This window comes from Manacus candei, unplaced genomic scaffold (genome assembly GCF_025592945.1).
Source record: "Manacus candei isolate 608988 ecotype Guabito, Panama unplaced genomic scaffold, ASM2559294v1 h1tg000043l, whole genome shotgun sequence".
In the NCBI taxonomy this organism is placed as follows: domain Eukaryota; kingdom Metazoa; phylum Chordata; class Aves; order Passeriformes; family Pipridae; genus Manacus; species Manacus candei.
Window position 1 is genome coordinate 11,970,374 of NW_026138091.1, and position 23,713 is coordinate 11,994,086.

General features: G+C 38.3%; 1 protein-coding gene across 1 annotated transcript in view; it reads right to left on the reverse strand.

Annotated features, from left to right (window-relative positions):
* The window catches only part of CNTN1 (contactin 1), a 232,191-nt gene that overhangs the window by 152,729 nt on the left and 55,749 nt on the right, over positions 1-23,713 (reverse strand). The window contains exon 2 of the mRNA XM_051795425.1: positions 10,454-10,499. The gene's annotated coding sequence lies outside the window, so the exon portion shown is untranslated. The remainder of the gene's footprint in view (positions 1-10,453; positions 10,500-23,713) is intronic.

Below are 23,713 nucleotides of genomic sequence, written 5' to 3' on the forward strand. Positions count from 1 at the left end.
TCCTGTATGCAGTTAGATTCACAGAGGAATTTACACAGTAATACTATTAATTAATAATTATTGCTATAATTCCCTTATTATGATGATCAAGGAAGCTTTAATTTGAAAGAGGTAACAGTCATCTGGGCTCCAATCCAGCAAAGCACTTTAAAATGTTAATTTCCATCATGAAAATAACCAACTGGATTTGAACAGAACTGACATGCTTAGGTTAAGATAATCCTGGCTTTGTTAAGTTTATAATGGGAAAATCAAGTAGAAGTACTATAAAAGTAATCCATGAAACCCTCATAGAACTCTGCCTCAATATCACACATTTATGCTACCATTATCATACATTCTCCAAGGAACTGCTTTCTTCTGGGAGACTACCAAGTAAAATGACAAACTTTTATAGGAACTAGTCTGGAAGGAAAAAATCCATTATAGACCCAAGGACTCTTAAAACAAAAGTACAACAAAGAGCTGGATGATCACAAGATCCATATCTGGTACATAAGGCCAAGATTCAAGTGTCTGACCTGAACCCAAACCCTGAACCAGGTCTTCCACATCTGATTTCGAAATGTATTTTCTTCTTTACTCACATTCTCCAATATGTTTCTCCTTCAGAAACAAAGACTTGGGCTAGGTAATTGGGTGTTCAGTGGCAATTTGCAAAAGAAAAGGAAGATACGCAGGAACACATTTTATTAAATATCTTGGCGATAATTGCCTTTCAAGTGGGTAGGAGCTGACCACAGTAGTTATGGACAAACTGCCAAGCCTCTGCAATCTTTCTGGAGAATAGATCAAGACTAGCCCAGAGGAGAAGGACTTAGGAGTGTTTGTGGACAAACAGCTCAATATGACTCGGCAATGTGCACCTGCAGCCCAAAAGGCCAACTGTGTCTTAGGTTGCATCAAAAGAGGTGTGACCAGCAGGTCAAGGGAGGTGATTCTGCCCCTCTACTCTGCTCTTGTGAGACCCCACATGGAGGGCTGCATTCAGCTCTGAGGCCCCCAACACAAGAAGGACATAGACTTGCTGGAGAGAGTCCAGAGGAGGGCCACCAAGATGATCATGGGGCTGGAGCACCTCCCTTGTGAAGACAGGATGAGAGAGTTGGGGCTGTTCAGCCTGGAGAAGAGAAGGCTCTGGGGAGACCTTGGAGCAACCTTTCAGCGCCTAAAGGTGCTTAAAAGAAGCTGAAGAGGGACTTTTCACAAGGGCATATAGTGACAGAACAAGGGGGAATGGCCTTAAACTGAAGGAGGAGGGGTTTAGATGAGGTATTAGGAAGAAATTCTTTACTGTGAGGGTCATTAGACACTGGAACAGGTGGCACAGAGCAACTGTGGCTGCCCCATCCCTGGAAGTGTTCAAGGCCAGGTTGGATGAGGCTCCGAGTAACCTGACCTTGCAGAAGGTTTCTCTGCCTATGGCAGGGGAGTTTGAACTACATGGTCTTTAAGGTCCCTTCCAACCCAAATAATTCTATGATTCTGTGAAGGTATCCAATCCCTGTTATCTTACCTGATGCAGAGAGCTTGCCTCTAAGGCTGTGAGATTGTCACAGCATGTCAAGACTCCCAAAAACTACCTACCCATTCTTAATTCTTAAGATAAAATATGAACCAAAATGGTTTTAGCTGCATTAAACATAAACATACAAGGACTCTCAATTTCCCACTCATTCTCATCTCAGAGGCATCATCTCAAAAACTGCATATGTGGTGAATTCAGTAATTACATTATTTGAAAACTGAAATATGAATGGTGAAATGGAAAAAAAAACTGTAGTGATTTGTTCCACAGCAAACAGATGTATTGAAACAAGATCTCCTACAGACTGAAGTCCTACTTCTCTTATACTCCTTAAGCAAAAAAATTTCAGCTTCTCTCCCACTTCATGTATTGACGTCTCTTCTGGGCAGGAGACAACACCTGCTGTGCTTAGCCTAGAGGTATGTATATGTTGATTGCTTCCAAGAAAAATACATAACAGCTTTCCTCAGGAGGGTACTGATTTGGGTTTTTCCTCTTTACTGAGCCATGGACATTGTTAAACTTTTAAGAACTTGATTATCTTCAAGACGTGCAGAAAGCCTCCTTCCTATGTATTGGGAGCTAGGTCAGCAGTTCAAAACTCGATAAAGAGGACTGACAGGCAGAAAGTGATTGCACAATTCTTGCTTCCTTGGGAAACAGTAAAATGTTACACCGAACTAAAGCTCCATTGCATTAGTGCTGGTTAGAATAGTTAGAATAGCTCTGGGAAAATTTCAGCAGTGTATTAAATTTACTGAGGTATGTAATGTAAGTTACTGTCACAAAAAATTAAATATACATTACAAGTATATTTTAAAATGCGTATTTTGAATTTTATATGTACCCTACACTCTATAGTTTATATATATTATGTGTACATATATACAAGGTGTGAAACAAACTCCCAAAAGTGTTTGAATGGTATTGATAATTTTTAATTTTTTTTTAACTGTAGGCCCTCATCAAAACAGAAACCAACCTAAACAAGTGATAAGATATGGTTGATTCCACACCTCCAAGGTTCGGCAGTTGGAATATGAACTGACAGTGGTTGTTACCACAGCTACGTCTGAACACAGTTCCAGGACTGGGCCTAAACCAGGCAGAGCAAGGAGTGGCAATGGTTTACAACCCAGCTGCAAAAGCTGTTCTGTTAGCTACTCAGTTGTGAGTCTTCACAGCTTCTACATATTTCTTAAATTTTATCATGTATATAAACAAGCTTCAGTTTTACTCTCTACTGAAAGAAAAGGTCAAATAGGATTTGTGTCTCGTCCACACTACTGCTGTCTCTTCCATGCCTTCCCCAAGGGTGGACTGGTTTTGACCTGAATCTCAAGTCTCTGAAATCCTGCTCTTTAAGACCCTAGAGTTTCTTAAATATTTCCTTCCTAAAACCCACATAACTGCTTATTCCCTTCTTAGTTACACCTCTTAGTTACACCTAGTCCAGAGTTTGGTTAGAGCACTTTGAATAAATAACTCTCCTTGTCTGCATCAGGTGGTTTCCAGTCAGTCAGGGAAAGCCTCTGAAAAACCCTCTGACATCCTCCTGATTTTTGCACTCTCATGAGGAATTTCCAGGTTCCCCTTCCCAGCTCCTCTCTGAGAGGTATCACTCAGAGCTGAGTAGTATTGCTGGCAGACAGCTGCTTGTTTTACCTGTAAAGACATCCACAGTCTGATTGCTTCTATCACAATTTCCCAGATGCAGTTTGGCTATTACATGCAAATGTCTCTTATGAAATGACTATACAAAGCTAAATTAAAGCCTCCTGTCAAAACAGAGCTTGTGATAAAGATGCTATTCACTAAACTGACACAGAATTCACACAGACATATTCTAGCCTGCACAAACATCACTCACTTTGAGAAGTATGGTTTTCCGTTGTTCTACAAAACAAGGGTCAGAGAGATCAGAAATACACAGGTTGCAACCCACACCTTAAAGATGATCCTCAGACGATTTCTGTAAGAATTGGTTATCAGGAGGGAAGTAACTGACAGCAAGTTATTGTGGCTCAGGAATGTAGTGTTTAACAACTCAGCTGAATTTCACTACAAAAACTGATAAAATGAATTTTGTTAATAGCCTAAGAGAGAGGGAGACTTCATTTTATAAACCACAGCCGAGTTTCAACTTCAAAATATAACTGAAAGACAAATGAAGCTGAATCTCCTTAACCACCATAAAATGAAACACACACTGTTGTTGTGGGTTTCTATTACTGTTTAATTTAGGATCAAATTCTTTATTAACTCCAATGCATGTTGTGTCTATAGAAGAATATTTTCATTTAGAAGAATATTTTCATCTTCAAGCTCTGCTGTGAAACAGAAGGAACATTTTCAAGATGTAATCAGGTCTGTGGCCATAAAGCAATATTGTGCTGGCATCTGCTGCCATTTTCTCTTTTCCCTGTGCAGACCTGGTAGAGAGAGGGTAGTTGGTGGATTTGTCATCCTCAGTGCTTCATGCCTGATTTCTTATGCAGGAAAATTACTCACTGCTTATAAGATTACTGCATTAGGTTTTTATTTTGCTAATTGGACTCTAATAATATTTTTATTTTCATCTGGTAGGAATCTGTAAGATCTGTATGGGGCAGAAGTGGTTAAAGACCCTTTACTTTCAGTCTTCTCTGTCTTCTTTAGGCAAGCCTAAGTGAAGAGAATAACTGCTGGTGGAAGTTTAGTGCCCTAAAATCCTTAATGAGCACTGGATTTCAGTGGAAGCAACTCCTCCAGAAGGATTAAAACAGTGCAGAGAGAAAAAAATGAGCTAAGAGAAATGGGGTAATATGGAAAGGCAGCGAATGAGACAAAAAATGTCCACAGAAAAATGGAGATAGGAAACACTTGGACCATCTAGATCAGTTTGTATCCCACAGTAGTATACATATATCACTTTGCACAATTTCATACTTTGAATGTCTACTTTTGCCAGAGCTCTTGAAACAAATTTAAGTTTCAAAATGAAATTATCTCTAGTTAAAAACAAGCAGGCCATCACTCCTCTCGCTTCTGTGGAGAAGACCACCTCTAACAACATTTGCTGGCCAGGTAGATTTCCTTTGCCACTACTCAGATGAAAAATGTGTCCAGCCCTCCAAAAGCTCTCTGCAGTTATGGTCTCTGGTGACAGTAGACTCAAATCTATCAAGAACTTCAAACAATCCAGCTAACATCAGTCTCAGCCGTGGAAGCCACTTTCTGATCCACTATCTATCCTACAGCTTATCTCCTGGGATAACAGACAGCCAACTTAGCTGCTGCCAAAACAGACTCACTGCTTTCCCATCAGCTCCCCACACACCTCCTCTCACCAGGAGAACAGCACAGAGTAGACAGCAGACGGCCTCTCTCCTGTTCACCCGCGACATGCACCTAGAAGCTGTAACACCATTATTCAAACTAATATTACATTTTTCTATGCTAATTCAGCAGTAGTACAGTGAGTCCTAATCTAGTCTGAAGAAGTAATAGCTGAAATATTAATTTTGGTTTGGCATTTGTAATGCTCTGCACTCAAAGGGAAATGCTAGTAAGTTTTTGAGAAACTTTCAAAGGTTAAAACAGTAGCCAAGATACACTCCGTATTAGTCAAATACTTTACAGGAGATTATTGAGACTCTCTGAAGCTTATCCTGTGAGACCAATCAAATATCCAAAGCTACTGCATCCACTTGAGTAACTAAAATGGTTATCATCCAGAAGAGACCAATTCAGGTCAAATGTATCTTGCTCTTGTATACGCATTACTATATGTGCATATAGACATGTAGATGTATGCAGATGACATTAAAAAGAGAAAACGAACTGTTAGCAACACTGCTGTTTAAATTACCATGATGCAGGATTAGCAGAGGACATGTAACTCACCCATTCGTTATACCCAGTCTGCAAAATCAGGTATGCACTACTGAATCATTTATAATTCATATTTGGATCAGATTCTTATCCAGCTCTCAGTTATAAAGTAATATGTTTCCTCTATCCTTTTTCAATTTGACAATGGTATTATTTCAAAGAATAAGCATGAAATGTTATCTATAAAATGGAGAGCTGTATCACAAAAAACTCTCAAGCCAACTCAGCAAGGACCAGGAAACCATCTGAATGTACACTTTTAGTGTGTAGTTTTAGCCATCCTTGAAGAGATAAACAAGAGAATTATATACTAATACATAAATATTCTTAGAATATTGGTATAATTAGGACCAGTACACAATGTTAGTGAAGTCACTACTGGTATTCTGTATTTAGCCCTTGATCAACACCTCAAAAGACTGTTAAAGACTAGAGAAAAATTTCTGTATAGTCACAATTGTGAAATGTGCCCCAGGCAAGGCCCAAAGAACTGCAGCCTCTCTGGTTTATTCAAAAGAAAGCTAAGATGAAGTAGCATACTCCACTCCAGCAGACAATAACAGATTTCATACTAACTACAATGTTTTTAACACAGGGTAGGATTCTTACAGCCTATTGTTAAAAAAGGCTGTAATGTAAACATTAATCTCTGAACTCTTCATCTGGAGTCCCTTTATAGTGAAGAAGCATTTTTAATAGTGGAAGTATCAACAGCTAGAACATCTTATTGAAATGCCTTTTAAAAAACCCTATGCACTTCAAAATAATGTCTGTATCAGGAAAAAGTTCTGTGGTCTGCAATTATCTAGTGATTGTTTTGGTGTCAACAACTGTTTTGCATAATTCTTGGAAGCTTCAGTAAGCAATATTTTGCAGAGTTAGTCTCTTTTTAATGAAAAACACACACTGTTCTTGATGCAAAGTGAAAAGTCACATATTGAAGATGTCAAGAGTCCTTCAAGTTCATTTGGCACGCTCTATTTTCAGCCTCATGAGTGTCTTCTTGTTTACTTGTGAAAGCCAGCAACACATAAAAGTGCTTTAATATCTTGCCTTGATTCAAATAGCGTTCAACACACCCATAATCTAAGTGCCTGACACAGACCATTCCTTCCTCAAGAAAAGGAAGGTATCTGACCCCAGCAACAGTACAAGCAGTTGGCTAAACAAACATCTGGATAAACATCTGGATAATCTTCCTCCCAGTGGGCCTGCCTAGGGAGACTGGAATGTTGACACATGAACAAGGCAAACATTCTGAGCATCTGCAAGTATTCTGCTCCTAAATAAATTATGTTGTTTGTGCAACAAGTACTACTTCTAAGCAACATGCCAGTTTAATTTCCCTTTTCAAATGGAGGGCTTATGGGTTATTTTAGGAGCTGGTATACACAGCCTCTGTCACTTCAGTTACTGTGTTTCCTCCAAAGGCCACTCGTTTTTGTGACCAGTCTAGTAAATACTTCTCTGCACACCCTCCATTCGGAAATGTCTGTGCTTGATGCTCAGTATTTGCTGCTGATTTGATAATGATTCTACTCACTGCTTTGTAACAGCTCCATATGTGCTTCAATACTGTCCTAGCAAAGTCAAAGGGTTTTATCACCAGTGGGTGTAGCACTTAGGAGGTGCCTCTCAGTAGCATGCCAGTTACATTTTAACTCCAAGTGGGGTCTAGCAGTACTGAGGCAAGTTAAAAAACTGCAGTGGTAACCACATTAAAGCATGTATGCAGCTGCAAACACAAACTTTTAAAAAGATTAATTGTTGAAGGCACACAGTACTACCTACTTCATGGGAAAATGTGTTGAAAAAAGAAATATAATTGAATCAAGCAATCTTAGCTGGATCTACCTCGTCTTTTCACAGTCCCTATATGTGACAAATACCCAAGGAAATTATAACCCTAAACAAAACTTTCTGAACAGAAAAATTGCAAGGTAAATTACCTGGGCTGTTACAAAGTATCAGTGTATCAATCAATAACTCAATTTCTGCAGATTTTCATCAGTTTTAACAGATACTACTGTGCACAGTGTTACTGTTGAAAAAAAACTTTTTTTTATTTTAAACACAAAAATCCCAAAAGCAAAATTAACTGCAGTGTTGGGAAAGCTGGTACATATCCAAAAGAGCTCAAGGGTGAAGATCTTTTATAAGAAGACAATGCTAAACATTTACATTTCTGCCAGTTACACTGGCTTCTCCATGAGGAAGAGCAGACCACTCCCAACAATATGAGTATAAGAATATGGAGCACCAGGAGCCAAGGCAGTTGAGTAATTCAGCTCTTTTGAGAGCAATAAGACAAGATTGCACTCTCTGTACTGGCTGGCACAAACTCTTGAACAACAATCCACTATATGGAAAACAGACTGGCCTTTGTACTTAGGGTTTTTTGGGCTTTACCAAGAGCATCACTTTTAAAATACTTCAGTAATTCGAAAATAATGCCTCCAATATAAAAGGCAGCTGCTTAGTTATAGAAATTAATGTATCTGAATGTATCCTATGAAGGCCTTTCCATGAAAATGTTGATTGCAACTGTTTCTGCTCATTCGAACATACTGAAAATAAATTCTGCAAGATTGTTGAGAAGTATTTACTCTGTAGTAACAGTTATATCCAAACACAAATCTAATATTTCACACTTTGAGACACTGCAATGCCTAATTTTAATACGAAGACACTGCATTGCTTCATAGAAATATAACTATGTATGGAAAGCATTAGCTTTGAATGCCTGGATATATAATTAGCTCATAGCATACTTCAAAGAGCTCTGTTAGATGACTTGCTACAGCTTAGCAACAATTAACACAACAGCATTACTTCTGCTGAATGCACAAAGCATGATACACTTACCTCTCAATTTTCTCCTCAAATAGATGAGTCATCATGCTCGGTCTTATCACAGAATCATGTCTCTCAGTCAGACTGTGGGAGAGGCACATGACATTTGTGCCACTTGCCTGCAGTGTCCTAAGTGCTGAGTCCTACCAGAAAGGGCTCCTCTGTGGCAGCTCAGCACGGCTCAGCATCTCTCCCAGTCCTGAACAAAACACGAATGACTGGCAACCCTACACAACACTGTCTAATCCCATGAGGTCAGAGAGGAGGCTTCAATGTTGCATTACAGATGCACTGCTCTACCCCCAGCCTCTCTGTCCACATGACAGCACTGTCTAAAGATGGTGATCAGAGCTATATGCTTAGCACGTGACCTGCTACCTCTCTGCATCCCAGAAGCTCAGGACAGAGCTGTGCAGGAGACACGTGGCCTTCTCCCAGTTGCTTCCTTCCCTGGGGAAAAGTACTGGATTACACTATATCTGACACGTGGTTTGCTGCAGCTGCACAGACTCACAGCACTACCGGATGGGTTTGCAGGCAGGTGACCTCTCCCAGCAGGAGAATAAGCAATGCTATATGCCGCTGCAGGAAAGTGTAGACTTCTGCACTTCCACCTCCCACACCTCCATAAGAACCTTTATCCTTCACCTTGCCTTTTTTTTCAGACAAAGAATAAAAGTAATATTCATCTTAACTGATGACAGTAATAAATTAGAAACAGCAGGAGACTGTGGTCATTTTATATGAAGACAAAAAGCATCAGGTATATCCAGCTGCTCCTGCGATCACGAGCTCATTCATACAGAACAATAAGCAGTTCTTTAATAAGAGAGCAACAGCATGTGTCAAGCAGTTATGGGCTTATTGGTATGAAAAGTATGATAACCTGTACTTGGAAAATTGACCATGAGGAACGGTGCAATGAAGGTGGATAAACTCTTTCTCAAACAGAAAAGGTGTATGACGATGATTTGACATATCTCAGGTACAGAACAGGTTTCAGGAATGAATGATCTCTCTCATAAACATTTCTTCCATGGAAAAAAAGATGCATTTATAAGCACAGAGGACAGAACTGCTATGAAAGTCTGGTTGCAGCAGCATGCATTGCTGCAAGTTTGAGGAACACACTAGCCTCCCACATGGCCACACATAGAAAGTAAAAGACATGGAAGTTCAAACGTGCCAGCAGTAAATAACTTTAAGACAAGGAACCATGTTTTGTCATCAGAAGTTGTGACTTCCTCTGGTCCTTTTCTACAACAGAACAGTGAATTTCATTTCAGGCATTTAAAACTATACATTGTCTCTTGTTTATGTTCTTATTTAAATGACAGTCCCAGGAACATACATTAACTTAATGCAACCTTTAAGTGATCTTCAGGGCAAAAAGTCATGCCTGCACCCCCGAAAATCTAAGCATATTCCTATAGGCAATCAGATGGGTTATAAATCACTATGCTCCACTGAGCTGCCACTGTTATTTCAACTGTCCATCCCACCAGAGTAATTTCCTCAGAGGCATGCAATGTTCTTATTGCAGTGTAACCTGACTTTATATAGTAGCCTATATATTAACTTCCTATACTGAATACAGTCACCACTGAGCTAGGGGCCTCCTATTGCCCAGCAGTATGTACACACAGAGTCAAGGAAAGAAGGGCTTTAAGCCGTCTCTAACCTGATCACTGGGTACCACCTTTCCTGTTTCAAACACACAGACACTGTAGAACCCAAAAGATCTTTTCTGAAGAGCTAACAAAAATACACATCAGGCCCTATGCTTTTGTATTATATATATATGCAAAGCTTGTTCACTTTGGCTTTCATGACAGATACAGTCTCAGGAGTACAGACTACTCCAACCTTCAAATAGGAACCGATGCATATGGATATACAGATCAAATATAAATTCAAACCAGAGAAGCACTTGAACCAAAAGACCTTGCCAACAGACCTAATGCTAAAATGTTATATTTCTATACAGCTAAAATTTAGAAACATTGCTGAGGTCAAAGGCACAACACTGCTTCTGTGCATTAGTTCAGCATCTATTTCTGAATTAACAATGTTTTAACCACTTTTTCAAATGCACTTGGACTAATTATTTGCTCCTAAGAAGCTCATATCTTTCAAACACAGTAATAAATTTTTACTTTAAAACCATATGTAAGATCTGAAAAAAGAAAAGTCACAAACCTCTAATAAAGTGGGCTCTTTTTCCACACAAATCCACAGGCAGTATCTAGAATGAAATAAAGACAGAGTTTAGTTGTTTGCTCAATGCTCAGTTTTGCAATTACCAATTCTGTTAGAATTTGTTATGCATATTTTCATAACATTCTCTCACAATCAGCTTTCCCCCAGTGTTTCCAGCAATTCACAACCATGTTGGTTTCCAGTTAGTCACTTTTTTGTCTGAAGATAAGACATACTCATAAAATTCTACCAATATTAAAACTTTAAAAACAGATTAGGCTTGTGTGGTTTATTTTTTCTGATTACTTGTTATACAAGCTATTAGAGACTACCTTTAAAATAAGATTGGGTGCACATTTAGTTATTTTTTTCAAGTTATTGATACCTTACCAGAAAAACTTGATCCTAGAGCTCTCTCCTGCAGTAAATTAGACAAATGCCTGCTCAGACATATGCTGGTACACCATCACCAAACTTTTACTTTCTTTAACTCATTTCATTCTTCCCTCTATAGTATCTCTGTGATCCCTCCCTTTGATTTGTCTCCATTCATCACATTTTGGCATGCCCTTCCAGAATGATTCAAAAAAATTTATACAACTTTGGCTTTGATTTCTTCGGCCCAAACCTTCTCTAATTCACATCTGTGGATACTGTCAAACTACCTCCAAATCTCCACTGCCTCTCTTAGTAGTTCAGGAGTAGCATCCACTATACATCTAGATCAGTGGATCCTAGGTAGGAATTACACTACAGTGGCACTACTTGCAATTTTTCAAAAGCTTCCAAGATCTAGTGCAACCCAAAACATCGTATAATACAGAGTACTCATTTCAGAAGACAGATTTCCAGCTTACTCTGTGCCTGTATTTTCTTTTGTAATGTTAGTTCATCTGTATTATAAACAGAATTTTTAATTGTGGCAATAGCCAAATAGTTAATTATTTAAGTATGTGAATGTGAACTAAGGAATGTTTTTAGATATATAAAGTCCAACTGCTAATTCTATGGGTGACATAAAAACCCAAGCACTCAGGCTCCCAAGCTGTACTACTTGGTAGGTAGCCTAGTCAAGGTGTGCTTGCTACTCTGTTTCTCTTGCACTCTGACTTAACTGCGACGTAAAATCAGATCTGACTGTCAGTGACTGTCAGATGAACATTTACAAGGTTGGAAATGTAGTAATTTCTCATAAGGCTTCGTTATGTTATGTAATCTTACTTGTCTCCTCTTGCTGCATGTTTGTGTAGAGACACAACTTTCTTGTGGCACCTTATCTCCTGAAGCTTAATGTCACAGTCTTCACTGTGCTGAGAGGAGAAGATGATTGGACTTCCAGGCTCATCCCTTCTCCCTCTTTTTAAGTAAGTTAGCATGCATGTTAAGACTCTCAGGCTTAATCCTTCTGCTGCTGTTGACCTGAACAGAATATCAAAACATTTCTCATCTATAAAAAACATTTTTATTTCTACTTCCTTGTAAACTACTCTTGAGACTCTGTGAACAAAAATAATTTTAATTTCTCTTACAGAGCCGCAGCACAAAAAGACTCACTTTGCCTAAGTTTTAGTCTCCATTCGCTTACTTGCTGAATACATATTTGCATGATCAAAATTCTTAGTAACTCTGAAAACTGGTTTTAAAGAAACACATCTCAAGTAGGAAGTTGTTGGAGTAACAAGTTATTGAGAACTTCATCAGTATAATGCAATATGTTCTGTCAGTCTTCCAGATCTAAATAGAAAGGTTTACCTCTTTGCTTCATAATTTATTGTCTGGGGTGCAAAATAAACTAAAACACAGAAAAAAACAACATCAAGGTTCTGAATGGTTTTCTGAAAAGGCAAGCATTTAAAGAACATCAATTTCTTATTAAAGTTCCCTTGGACAACTATGTATTCTTCTAGAGTAAAGACTTGAGAACTATTTCCTACCATATTCAGTAAAACTTCCTAATGCTACTACATAACTTTATATATATTATTTTCTAACATTCATTTGTGTTACATCAAACTCTGCACTTGTTAACAGATTTACATTCACTTCTTTCAACTGAAGCTTATGGACTGCTGTGCAATGTAGGAAGCAAAAAAAGGTTGAAGAAACCAACAGACATTAATGTAGACCTCATGGCTCAGCACTTCCCTGCTTGCCACGGGCACAGCGGATGGAGGAAGACGCTCCAAGAATCACTCCTGGTGACTAAATAAGTCATCTTCCAGAGACAACTCTGGGAAGTGTCACAGTACACTGCTCTTTCATATTTAAGCAACAGCTTGGTACGTGAACTGAGCCAGAGTCAGCTGGGAAAGCAGTTGTATTCATTTTATGAGGACAGACAATATTGCATCAGGTGTTATGAAAACATGATTTGATAATTTTAGCTCACAATATGATGAAGACAGGCAGAACATTTTTTTTTTCAGTTTTATCCCACTTCTTCCATTCACAGTGGGCTGTAAAAGATAATGAAGTGATTTGCTTGAATCTCCATTCATGAAAATTTATAGAAAAAACACAGAATTTTAGATCATCTTTGCAGATCTAAATTCACTGCAGCTTCAATCACAGTGTGAGGCAAGAGAGAGAGCTGTGATGAAGAAAGATTACTGCTGAACACAATAATGCCTAAGCCATTATAAGTAGCTCTTGAAAAAGCCACTTTCAGACTATGCTAATCAGAAGAACCCATCAGTTCAGCACCAGGCACTGGCTGTGCACAGCAATGTCAAAAAAGCATCATTATAAATTAACCACCACTCAGAGAAAAGCTTTTTTGTAGTATTTGTTATATATATTAATCCATTGTGGAGGATACTGTAGGAGGAGTATGTCATGCAAAACATCACCCATGGAAAAGAAACATGCACAGAATAAGCATCTTACTAAACTGAAAGACAATTACTTTGTTTATATCAGGAAGATACGTGTATATTTAGGATCTACTTAGGAATGGTTTCCGGATGGGAATACAGTATGCAGAGTACTGTGTAAATAAAAAATAAAGGCATTACTTTTTGTGCATGTTAAGGAGCTTAGATTTTCCAAGCTTCAAAGGTATATGAAGCTGTTACCTACCTAGAGATATTAAAGTTCATTTGGAAATCAATATGCTAGTTTGTCACACTAAATAAATAACTATAGTACCAACCATAAGACAAAGCATTTCTAAAGGCATAAATTGCGTTCAAAGTTAAGTATCTCTTTTCATGTTCTGACACATATGGCCTTTCCCACAGGTTTTTCATAAAGAAACCTCTAAAAAAACCCCAAATGGTTGAAAAATGCAAAAAAGATTATGTAGCTTAGCTCTTTCTGGGGCTATTATAGTAGTCACACTAGCCTTCCTTCAGATGAGATGTTAATCTAAGTAAGCTCAAAAGCTGAAGGCCTGGCTTAGATTCACTTAAAACCAGGTGCATTCACTGGAAGGTATGCACTGGTGTACACTATTTCAGTTAATCAGAAGTCCAATATTCAGAAAGCTCTTTCACTCCAAACTTCCCTCCCATTTCCAAGGATTTTGAAAAAAACCCAACTCTGATCTTTTTCATAACAACCCTAGAAAAAAACCCAAAGTGTAGCACAACACTGGCACAGGAAAATACCAAAGGCATCGGCTAGAAAATACAAATCACAGCATAAAGGAGTGAGTTAGGTAAACCCAGTTTCAATAGTAGTAAACAGAAAAACAAGTATGATGTGTAACTGGGAATCAACTAAGGCAAGTAAGGCAACTGTACTAGAAAACTTGTAAAAATATCTCTAAACGGATTTATGAGGAGGCATTAAGGGACTCCCACCATTAGCATGAAATTTGTCCTTGTACCAGTGTGCTAATGACTCGTCCTAACTCATCTGCCCCTCCAGTTCTTGGAGAAGTATCGATGCCATCAGCCTGCAGACTCAAATGATGCTAAAAGGGTGAGTGTACAACAGAGAAGGGAACAGGTACTTGAAAGTCTGTGTCTAAACTGTATTATTAACTATAACAACAGAGCTGGATTAACATAACATCTGTATTTTAATGACAAAGTTAAGACTATAGTTAGGCTAAAGATAAACCCTTAGCTCCACATATGACTCACTACCTCCTCTGTCCCTGTAACAAGAGCACAGTCCCTGCAGCCCCAGGCTGAGCACCAGAGCCCTGCCTCGAGCAGAGCTCCTGCAACAGACAGAAAAAACTACACTTCCAGTTGCCACTGCTGAGTTAAGACGAGGTTAAGCAATTTTTACATCTCATCACCTTCCACAACCTGCAGACTTTCATTAGAAATTAAGGTCTGCAAACAGGGACAACAAGATCCCTGAGCAGTGGATATCCCAGTTCTAGCCTTTCTTCAGGCAAATCCATTGCAAATCCAGGCTGTAAACAAGAGAACAATGTCAGTGTGCTAAGAGTCTCTGTAATGCTTGCTCCCCATTTATTCTGAATTTAACTCATGGCCAAAGCCATGGCACTGCTTTCACAAGGAATTAAAATTGAGCATTATTAGTTATGCATTCATAGTGGAGGTGTATCACAAAGCAGAGAGACAGATACAGCTCCTGCTGAGAAATTACAAATACTTTTATCCTGAAATTATTTACATATCATGGACTCTATTCACATAAGTAATCCTGCAGGACTGCGACCTTATTTAATCTTTCTTCAGAAACTGAGACCATGCAAACAGCATAGAGTTGTTTATATCACTGTTCTACCACTAACTTAGCTGTAGTGTTGCAAAGAGAATTTCCAACATATTAAAGTATTACTGAAATAATATAAACAATTTGCATTTGAAAGCATATTGTCTAGTCCAAACAATACAGCAGGAGATCCTCTCCATCTCCTAGGAAATCTCTAACGTACCACTTTCAGACAATGATGTTACTCATCAGAGAGTACAAGACAGAAATTGATTCTGGCAAAACAAAAAAGTTCTGTGGTAAGCTAAGTATAAATATGAATTTCTGTTGCTGTAAATACAAGAGGAGGTTAAAAAAAGAGAAAAACAAAGACTGCTGCTATTTGACAAAGACACGAAATTTCTTCTTTTTCATTAAACCACCCTTTTTTCTAGAGAATCTTCAAGCTTGTTTTGTTAGTTCTTATCTTGGTTTAGTCTCAACCCCAAATGACTCAGATTTGTGTGAACAAATTTCATTCACACATAAGCCAAAACAGACTGACAAATGACATCACCCTGTGTTCTAGATCTTCATAAGGGTACATCTATAAAGATTTAGGTGGTATTTCAGTGAAGTACCAGTATTTCAGCCTAGGATGGTATTTCCAGTAATTAATGCCAAGGATGTTCTTCACCACTGACCAAAGCAATGGCTAGCCCAGTTAAGGCTAGATATGAAAAGTGCTTTCCTATTTCAGGAAGTGGAAAAAATCAAATGTTTACTGACTCCCTCATTCTCATGTATTGTAGCACTACTGTATTTGCTCAGAAAGATAATGTGACAATTTGAAAAAATGGCTGCAATAGAAGCATTTGCTGAAACAAAAATCATCAAATCAAAAAGGTTTGCCAGAGTGAATCAAGCTCAAACAATTTATCAAGAGCCTTCAAATTTAAGGTTGTCAAAGTTCTGTAATATATTACTGTTAGTACATGAAAGAAAAATCATCTTTCATCCTTGAGAATAATGTTAGCAAAGTGCATTCAACCCGCTCAGGCAGAGCTATGATAACAACCCTGTTCACCACTGGACATGGAGACCTTCAATCCATCACTGCAGGATTTGATAAAACTGTTCCAAGAACTGCCAAAAGGTTCAGATTTAATTACCACTGGAATCAATAGAAAGAAATATTACAGAAAATTATGAGTTCTTCATCATTTAAGCTTTCTGATTGCTGACTTCTGGGCTTCAGAGGCAGCCTGCTTTACCTTCTAAACTCTAATTCATCTGATCTAGAAAGAGTAATTAATTTCTACTCCAGAGAACATAAAATTGTCAGCACTTCGAAGTATGTTCCATAGGCCTAGATTTACTGTTAAGAGCAAGGAGTTGCATCTGCCCTTGTTTCTATCATGCAGAACACCAATTAAATGAAAGACGAAATTCTTCATTATGGGGTTATCAGATGGTCAGTGCACGCTTGAAACTAAAAGGAGATTTGGATTTAACTCTGCTTATAAAATGAGAAAGTACATTGTATCTTCTCCTTAGAAACAACCAAAGAATTTTTGGTAGGAGTTGGAGTAGGATTGCCTTAAACTTTCTGACAGCTAGCAGGATGGTAAATAACCTAGTCAAAGAACTCAAACTGGAAGAAAAAAGGAAAAATCACTAAAAATTCTGCAACCTTTAAGGTACTAATTTGTTTCTCTGACAAAATACCACTACCACAAGTATCAAGAGTCAGGAATAAACATACGACTGTTTCAATGGTATGCAATAAAATAACTTATAAAAAAAAAAAGAAAGTAAGTATTTGGGTATTAGTTTTTATTTTCATGCATGACACTGAACAGAACCTCTAAAACCATGATACAGTAAAAGCGCTTCAGTTTTATTCATGAAATCCTGTTAAGACATTTTTATTAAGAAAAAGTCCCTGTAAAAAAAAGGACACAAGAATGTATACCTCTAGCTGTACTAGCAAGTAAATATCATCTTTTATATCTGACTTGTTTCCACATTGTTTAATAATTCAACTATGCATAGTAAAACAGAAATACTTGGCAAATTTTTCTTTGCATTTATTTGAATACCCACAGAGCAACATAAGTTTCTGCAAGAGATGACTGAAGAAGCCTAAGATACCTGAGTCCTACAGCTTCACCTGTCTGTATTGCCTCAGTAAGAATTCTAGCTGCATGCTCCATAAATTGCCCTCCACTTAGAATGCCCCCACAGTGTGCCGTGTATCTGAACAAGGTATAGCCAGATCTGCAGGTGTGTGTGCTCCCAGCAGAACAGGTAACCATGAGGTAACACGCCTCCTTAACAGGGCCAGTTCCAGCCATTTTGGAAAATTCCATTCTTCCTCAAGTCTGAATCAGAAATTACACAATAGGTTCAAAAGTTACCAGAGAAACACCAGTGACTGTACAATTGCCTAAGCCTCATTTTCTGAAAAATGGGCTAAACAATATGCAGGATTTTGTTTTTTATTAAATATTTCTTTCAAAAACTAGTTACTGATGAAGCCCGCCATGGGCTTTCCTTGCCATTCTACTAACATAAATCTCACATTTGCATATAGCCAGGGTAAATCAGCCTCTTTTGGGTTAATAAGGCAAATTTTTTTCACCTCTTTTCACTTCTCTGAAATGAATCAATTAATGAAAGTATTATTTTATGCAAAATCAGTCCATTGAGAACTGCACTGTATCATCAATTCCTGTCACATGAACTACCATCTCTAAATATCAGATATTAATTCTAGTAAGATACTAATCACTTGGATTGGATTCAATCTGAATTAAAATAAAAACCATTTCTGTTCCATTACATGCTCCCTGATCAAATTACCTTTCCACAGAGGTATTTTTTGATGTTACACACAAAACAAAGAATGTTTCCCAGAAGTCCAAAAACGTCATAAGTAATAAACACATCTTTCTTTACTGCCCAGTTTCTGAAATACCAACTCATATTCCATGTTGAACGATTCAATGATTTTATCCTGGTGTCTAGTGAACCAAAGTCTCCCCTGTAAAACCAGTATGTATGATTTCACGTGGTTTGGCACAAACGGTATTCTAGACCCAGAAAATGCTAATTCTGTTTACCTCAGCATCCCTAATAGTCCATCTCCTCATTTTCCTATTAAGCCTCCCTCCTGGGCTTAAAAGCTGAAAGTTATAAAAAACTTAACCATATATCAAGCATGCAGCCAGCTTAGACCTTCACCAAGGAGTCATTTCTCTTCTGAAGCAATACAGTTAAAGCATCAAAATATGTATCATAATGTTATGGTGTACAGATTTAGACTTAATATTAGCTTTGTAATAAATACATAAGAGCATAAATAATTACCTGCTGAGGAGACTGACCTGTGCCCCAAGATAAACCAGACAGAACTAGACACCTTTAGACTCAACTACCTCAAAGGAAGACAATGTTTTAGTGAGTATAGGTGGAAAGGAAAAGTGAGTGGAAAGCACGTTTTCTTTTTCTGCAGAGCTCATGGCCACAGTTGCAATTTCCCCAAACTGGAGGGGAGTGAGAAGGATGACAATGTAAGCACTACTACCTTAACTACAGGACAGTTAATGTGGGAGAATAACTGTGCTGAAGTTCTGATCATTTGTTTTCCATTTCTATGATTCATAATACACAGATTTCTCCACTGGCAAAAATACATAAAGCGCTGAATCTCAGGATTTTGGATTACCTCACCTGATAGGGAAGCTCTCAGGGATATAAATGGGCCCATGTCATGAAAAATGAGATTAGGATTGTTAGGAAAACACTATGAGAGTTTTCCTGTTTAACATTATGTATATTGTCGGATCACAGAGAGCCCAGAGATCATGGCTCTGTTAAGTTACCTGTATCGTGTCACACAGCACAACGCAGCTCAGTCTGTGTTTTTTACCTGATCCAGAAGATGCAGAGCAGCTGCTTGAACAGTAAACACAACTCCAATAGTCAGATGTTTCTGCTGTGCTTGCAAATGGTCCCACACTGCGTGGTAGCTGCTACTTGCCCTGCCAGTGCATGACAGAAGCTGAGGTGTTTCCTCCTATTCAGACATGGACTACTAGAACTCCATCGCTGCAGCTGCCAGTGAGTCATGAAACTTAGATCCAGCACAGCTAGAGCCATTTCAAAGTGCAGGGCTCAGTCCTCCCAGATTTCATAGGCAGAGGAAACCAAGACAGGCAAATAGGTGGGAGGTAATGAAGGCAAAGAGTAGCACTGTTACCTGTTTGTATGCATACACATAAAGTGTCTGCTGTTCCCATAACAGTAAGTGGATATTTTCTAGCCTGTGTATCATGAAATACTAAGACAATTCTCACAAAACCAGTGAAAGAATATCTAGCTTCTGATGCACTCTCATCCCTCACAAGGGAGATATCTTGTGATTGCTTTCAGAAACAAGCTAATGAATTATAACAATTAACCACAATTAATTACCAATCTGGTTTAGTTCTCTGTCTCATCTGTTTTACTTTGTTGACAGCCATTGACAGCCACTACTTTGTTGACAGCACCATGACCACATGAGGGAAGACAGTAACTTTAAACCCCAGAGAACTCCCTAACCATTACCAGTTAAGCAAACAGTATTTACGTTTGTTTTTATTTTCATTCCTTCTCCTCTTAGTAAGGATAAGGGATAAAAAATACAAGGAACAAGTAATAAATCCCTGCTGAATATTAATTTCTGATAAAAGAGGACACACATCCCAAGAAAACTTACCCTTACATCAGAACAAATGAAGGAAAACAGACAAGCCTACAGTGGATTGTGGCCCCCCATGTGAGAGAGGACATCTTTGCTGCTCTGGCACATCCTCAGAGTCATGTTAGTCCCTACCACCATGGACTGAATGGCTTCTGTAGCACCTGCTAAGAAGGGAGCTCTCCCACAAAGAGCACTGTACCTTGGCCTGGGTGGCTTAGACCAGCAGCTCCTGTAGTACAGATTCCTCCTGGGTCAAGGACCTTCCTTCACCTCCACCTTAGGAGAACATCAGACTCAGTAAATGCATCTCCTCTTTTGCAGAAGATTGTTGAGGCAGTTATTTTCACTGCACCAATTCCCTCCTACCTCTGAGGAGGTCAGATCTTACTGATTCTCCTTTACGGGAAGAAAACTAAATTCTTTGCCCCAATTTCAGTCTTTGCTACAGATATTTAAATGCCTTTCTATGGCTCTAACAAGTCTCAAAAAGTCTTCTGGTGCTTATATCTCATAAAAAATAGGAATTGGGAAAAATAAATGTTGATTTCATTATATGATGCTACATATAAGCTACAAGTTTCTCTCTTACTTGTCTAGTTTTTTCTAAAAAGCCCATACAAATAAATAAATATATAGTTTCTTCCATAAGAATTTGCAAAATAATAGCCAAATTCTGCTCTGACTGAAGTTGCTGTTAAGATTTCAACCAATCAAACAGGATACAGTATCCTGTACTAACTGTACAATCTCAACACATCCTCCCAGGTTTCCCCTTATAATATGAACTCAGAGAAGATCAATCATCACTGCATATCACAAAAGCACTGCCAGAACAGACGTACACTGCTTAGGAAACTCCTGCACTCTCAAGCATGGTGCTTTGAACCTTGCCCTCCCCAGCACAGTCCCTTGAAAAAAGGGAATGTATTTTTGTATAATCCAAAGATGATGGATTATATGATGTGCGAAATCTAGATTTGATTTACTCTTTGCTTTTGTCCTCACAGTAGCACACATGTATCAGTTGAATATTTATGTATCAAGGCTAAGCGTCAAAATCAAAGTTTATGTATGACACAACAACTTTAAAGGAAGAGATTAAAATGCTACATTCAGTTTTAATTGACACATCACAAAATCTGAAGCTCGGTTCTGTATATGCAGTGTCATTCAGGAAAAGTATTAACATTTCATGAACTCTCACTCTCTTACAGTTAGAATCCTGTTGTCATTGGCTCTGCTGCTTCTGCATCCTTAAGTTTAGTCTTTCAAAACCAAAGCAATTTCAAAATTATGGTTTTACTTTCAGATAAGGAACCCCACTACTAGCTTGTTACCTGGATAGAAAACTGATACTCCAAAGTCAGATATTTGAGCTCTGTTTTGATACTTTAGGTGAGCTCAAATAGCACACAAGTTATTCCAGGCAGACAACTGCCTAAACCTGTAAAATAGAGCTGCTTTTGCACAGTTCTACTCAACAATTTGTATAGTTCTAGGAAAATGAAAGATGGAAGGGATATCAGAATATTAAACAGGCATATACATGCTGATTTCCTAAACAGTCAAGGTGTGCTTCCTCTTAACTGTAGAGGGACAACTAAGTGGTTCTGCCAGTTAACCTTACTAGTCTAGCTTGGTCAGTGGTGACTCATAGCTAGGCAGACCTGATAGGCCACAGCTGCCTTTGATAGTTACATTCCAGCCTGCCCATCCATTTAAAAATTATTAGGGGTCTCCATTATATGGATCGTTTCCTTTTCTTCTCCCCTAAAAAATAGTCGGTTGCCTACAATGTCATACTATTGGGTCTGAACAATCTGCTAAGGCGCTAAGCAAACCCTGTGCACACCAAAGCTAGCCACAGCTGCTATTGCCTAAAGCCATCACCTTCTTTGGCTTTTTAACCCAAAATTCATACTGCCCCAAATGAGAATTTTTTATATTCATTATGAGTGATTTGGAATTGTTAAAGAAAAATATCTGAAGATATTTCTAAAGTTGTTTTACTCTCAAGAATTTTCTCTTTCTTCCTTTGTCTCAAACACTGCTTATACCAAGGACTGTCTTGAAAATGCCCTTTGAGAGATTATAGCTGTAGATGCAAGTTGAACTGTAACTGCATTTTTGACAGATCTAACTAAACATCTGAAAGCACCCATGAACATTGAGAATAATACACAGCTTTGCAGAAGTGTCTTTTTGGATGCTCTAACTGCAGTGCTTAACTAGCTTAGCTGCCAATTTGAACCTTCATAAAATTGTATATAAAGTCTCCCGTGTTTTATAGAAATTTATAGAAACTGCTCTTACAGACTTCCCCAATACATGCTAGATTATTTCTCATATCTTTTAATTGCACACTCTTGGCCATCCAAGAGGTGCCAAACAGTCTGCATTTTAACTCTTCCCCAGTTTAAATATATACAAGTAGAACTGTTTCTGCTCAAAGAATTTTAATTTGGACCCTTAGAATTTGAATTAAATAAAAAATAAAACCTATTTTTCCCCATCAAAAAGAGAATCAGAAGGCAGATAAGTGTTGGTTAGAAATATTTATCTATTTTCCTTTTTCAATCTGAAAAAGAGATTGGAAAAACCATCCCTTTCTATGATTTATTTTGTTTTGTTTTACTTCTGCTGCTATTTACTTTGCAAGAAAATCTTCCACTGTGGGCAACAAAAATCTTATACTATACCTTCCAACTGAAGGACAAGAAACTTTCATGACATTTTTCTCAGTTACTACCCTGGGGACTTTCCCTGAATATTTTCCAGAGATAGTAAGAGGAACTATTTCTTTCCTGAGTTAAGGATAAAAGGCCAATATAAAGGCAATAAAAATTACCTGTAACTGCTACTCAACAGATCTTCACTTTCATATCAATTTGTGGTATGTTTGGCTGCATATTTTGCTTGTGTTTGTGCTGGCCTTCAAAATAAACTGGTTAATGCAGCACCACTAAATGCCAAGTGTAGGAAACAGAATCTAGGAGGAAGCTCACCAGTACTTTTCAAAAGCATTTTTATTAAAGGAGAAGTAATGTCTCCTGTCACCTTGTACTGTCTGTTAATGCAAAGGAAAAAACAGATGCTTACTAGTCACTAGAGACTGAGAATGTAATTTTCCTCAGTATTTTCTACAAAAATGATTGCTTTACATCTTCTTTTACTGCTCCATCAGTTTGTAGATTGCTGAAGAAAAGTTTCCTATTATAGACCACACATTACCTTGCAAAAAAACCCCATGCATGCAAGGAAAAAATAGTAACAAGAATACAGTCAGCACAGAACAATATTAATTGTTAAAAGGAACTGCCAATATTCTAAATAATAATGCACTATCCATCTCTGAATTTTGACAGGTAAGAACTGAAAAATGCTGAAGAGTCATTTAGTTTCCTGTTCAACAGCTGCTTTCCCAAATCATCCCCAGCTGAAGAACTCCCAGGACTCCGGCATACATCACAGAGCCCAGCTTTCAGCAGACAATGACAACCCAGTATCTCCTCTCACAAAGGGACTTTTATTCACATAGGAGTTCAATAATTCAATAACAACTTGAGTGTGCAGTAAATGAACTGATATGAACGAACTTAGAACGTGGCAAGAATGGCTTATAAAGCCCCCAGGCAGTTACCACATTGCTAAATCCTTTCTAGCACATGGAGAGGAAGAAGTGTCAATGACACCAGGAGGTGCAGCAGGTGGAAAGGCAGCCGAAGCTGTACAGGACCTTCTGCCCCAGAGAGCAGGCATCTCCCCTGGGGGGATTACACTGATTTTTGCTGCTGTTGGCAGCCATCCAGCTCTGCTAACAGAGGGAGATACACACATGGAATCAAGTGCCAAATCATGCTAAACATAGACACAGTGATGCTGAATCTTGAGGGATT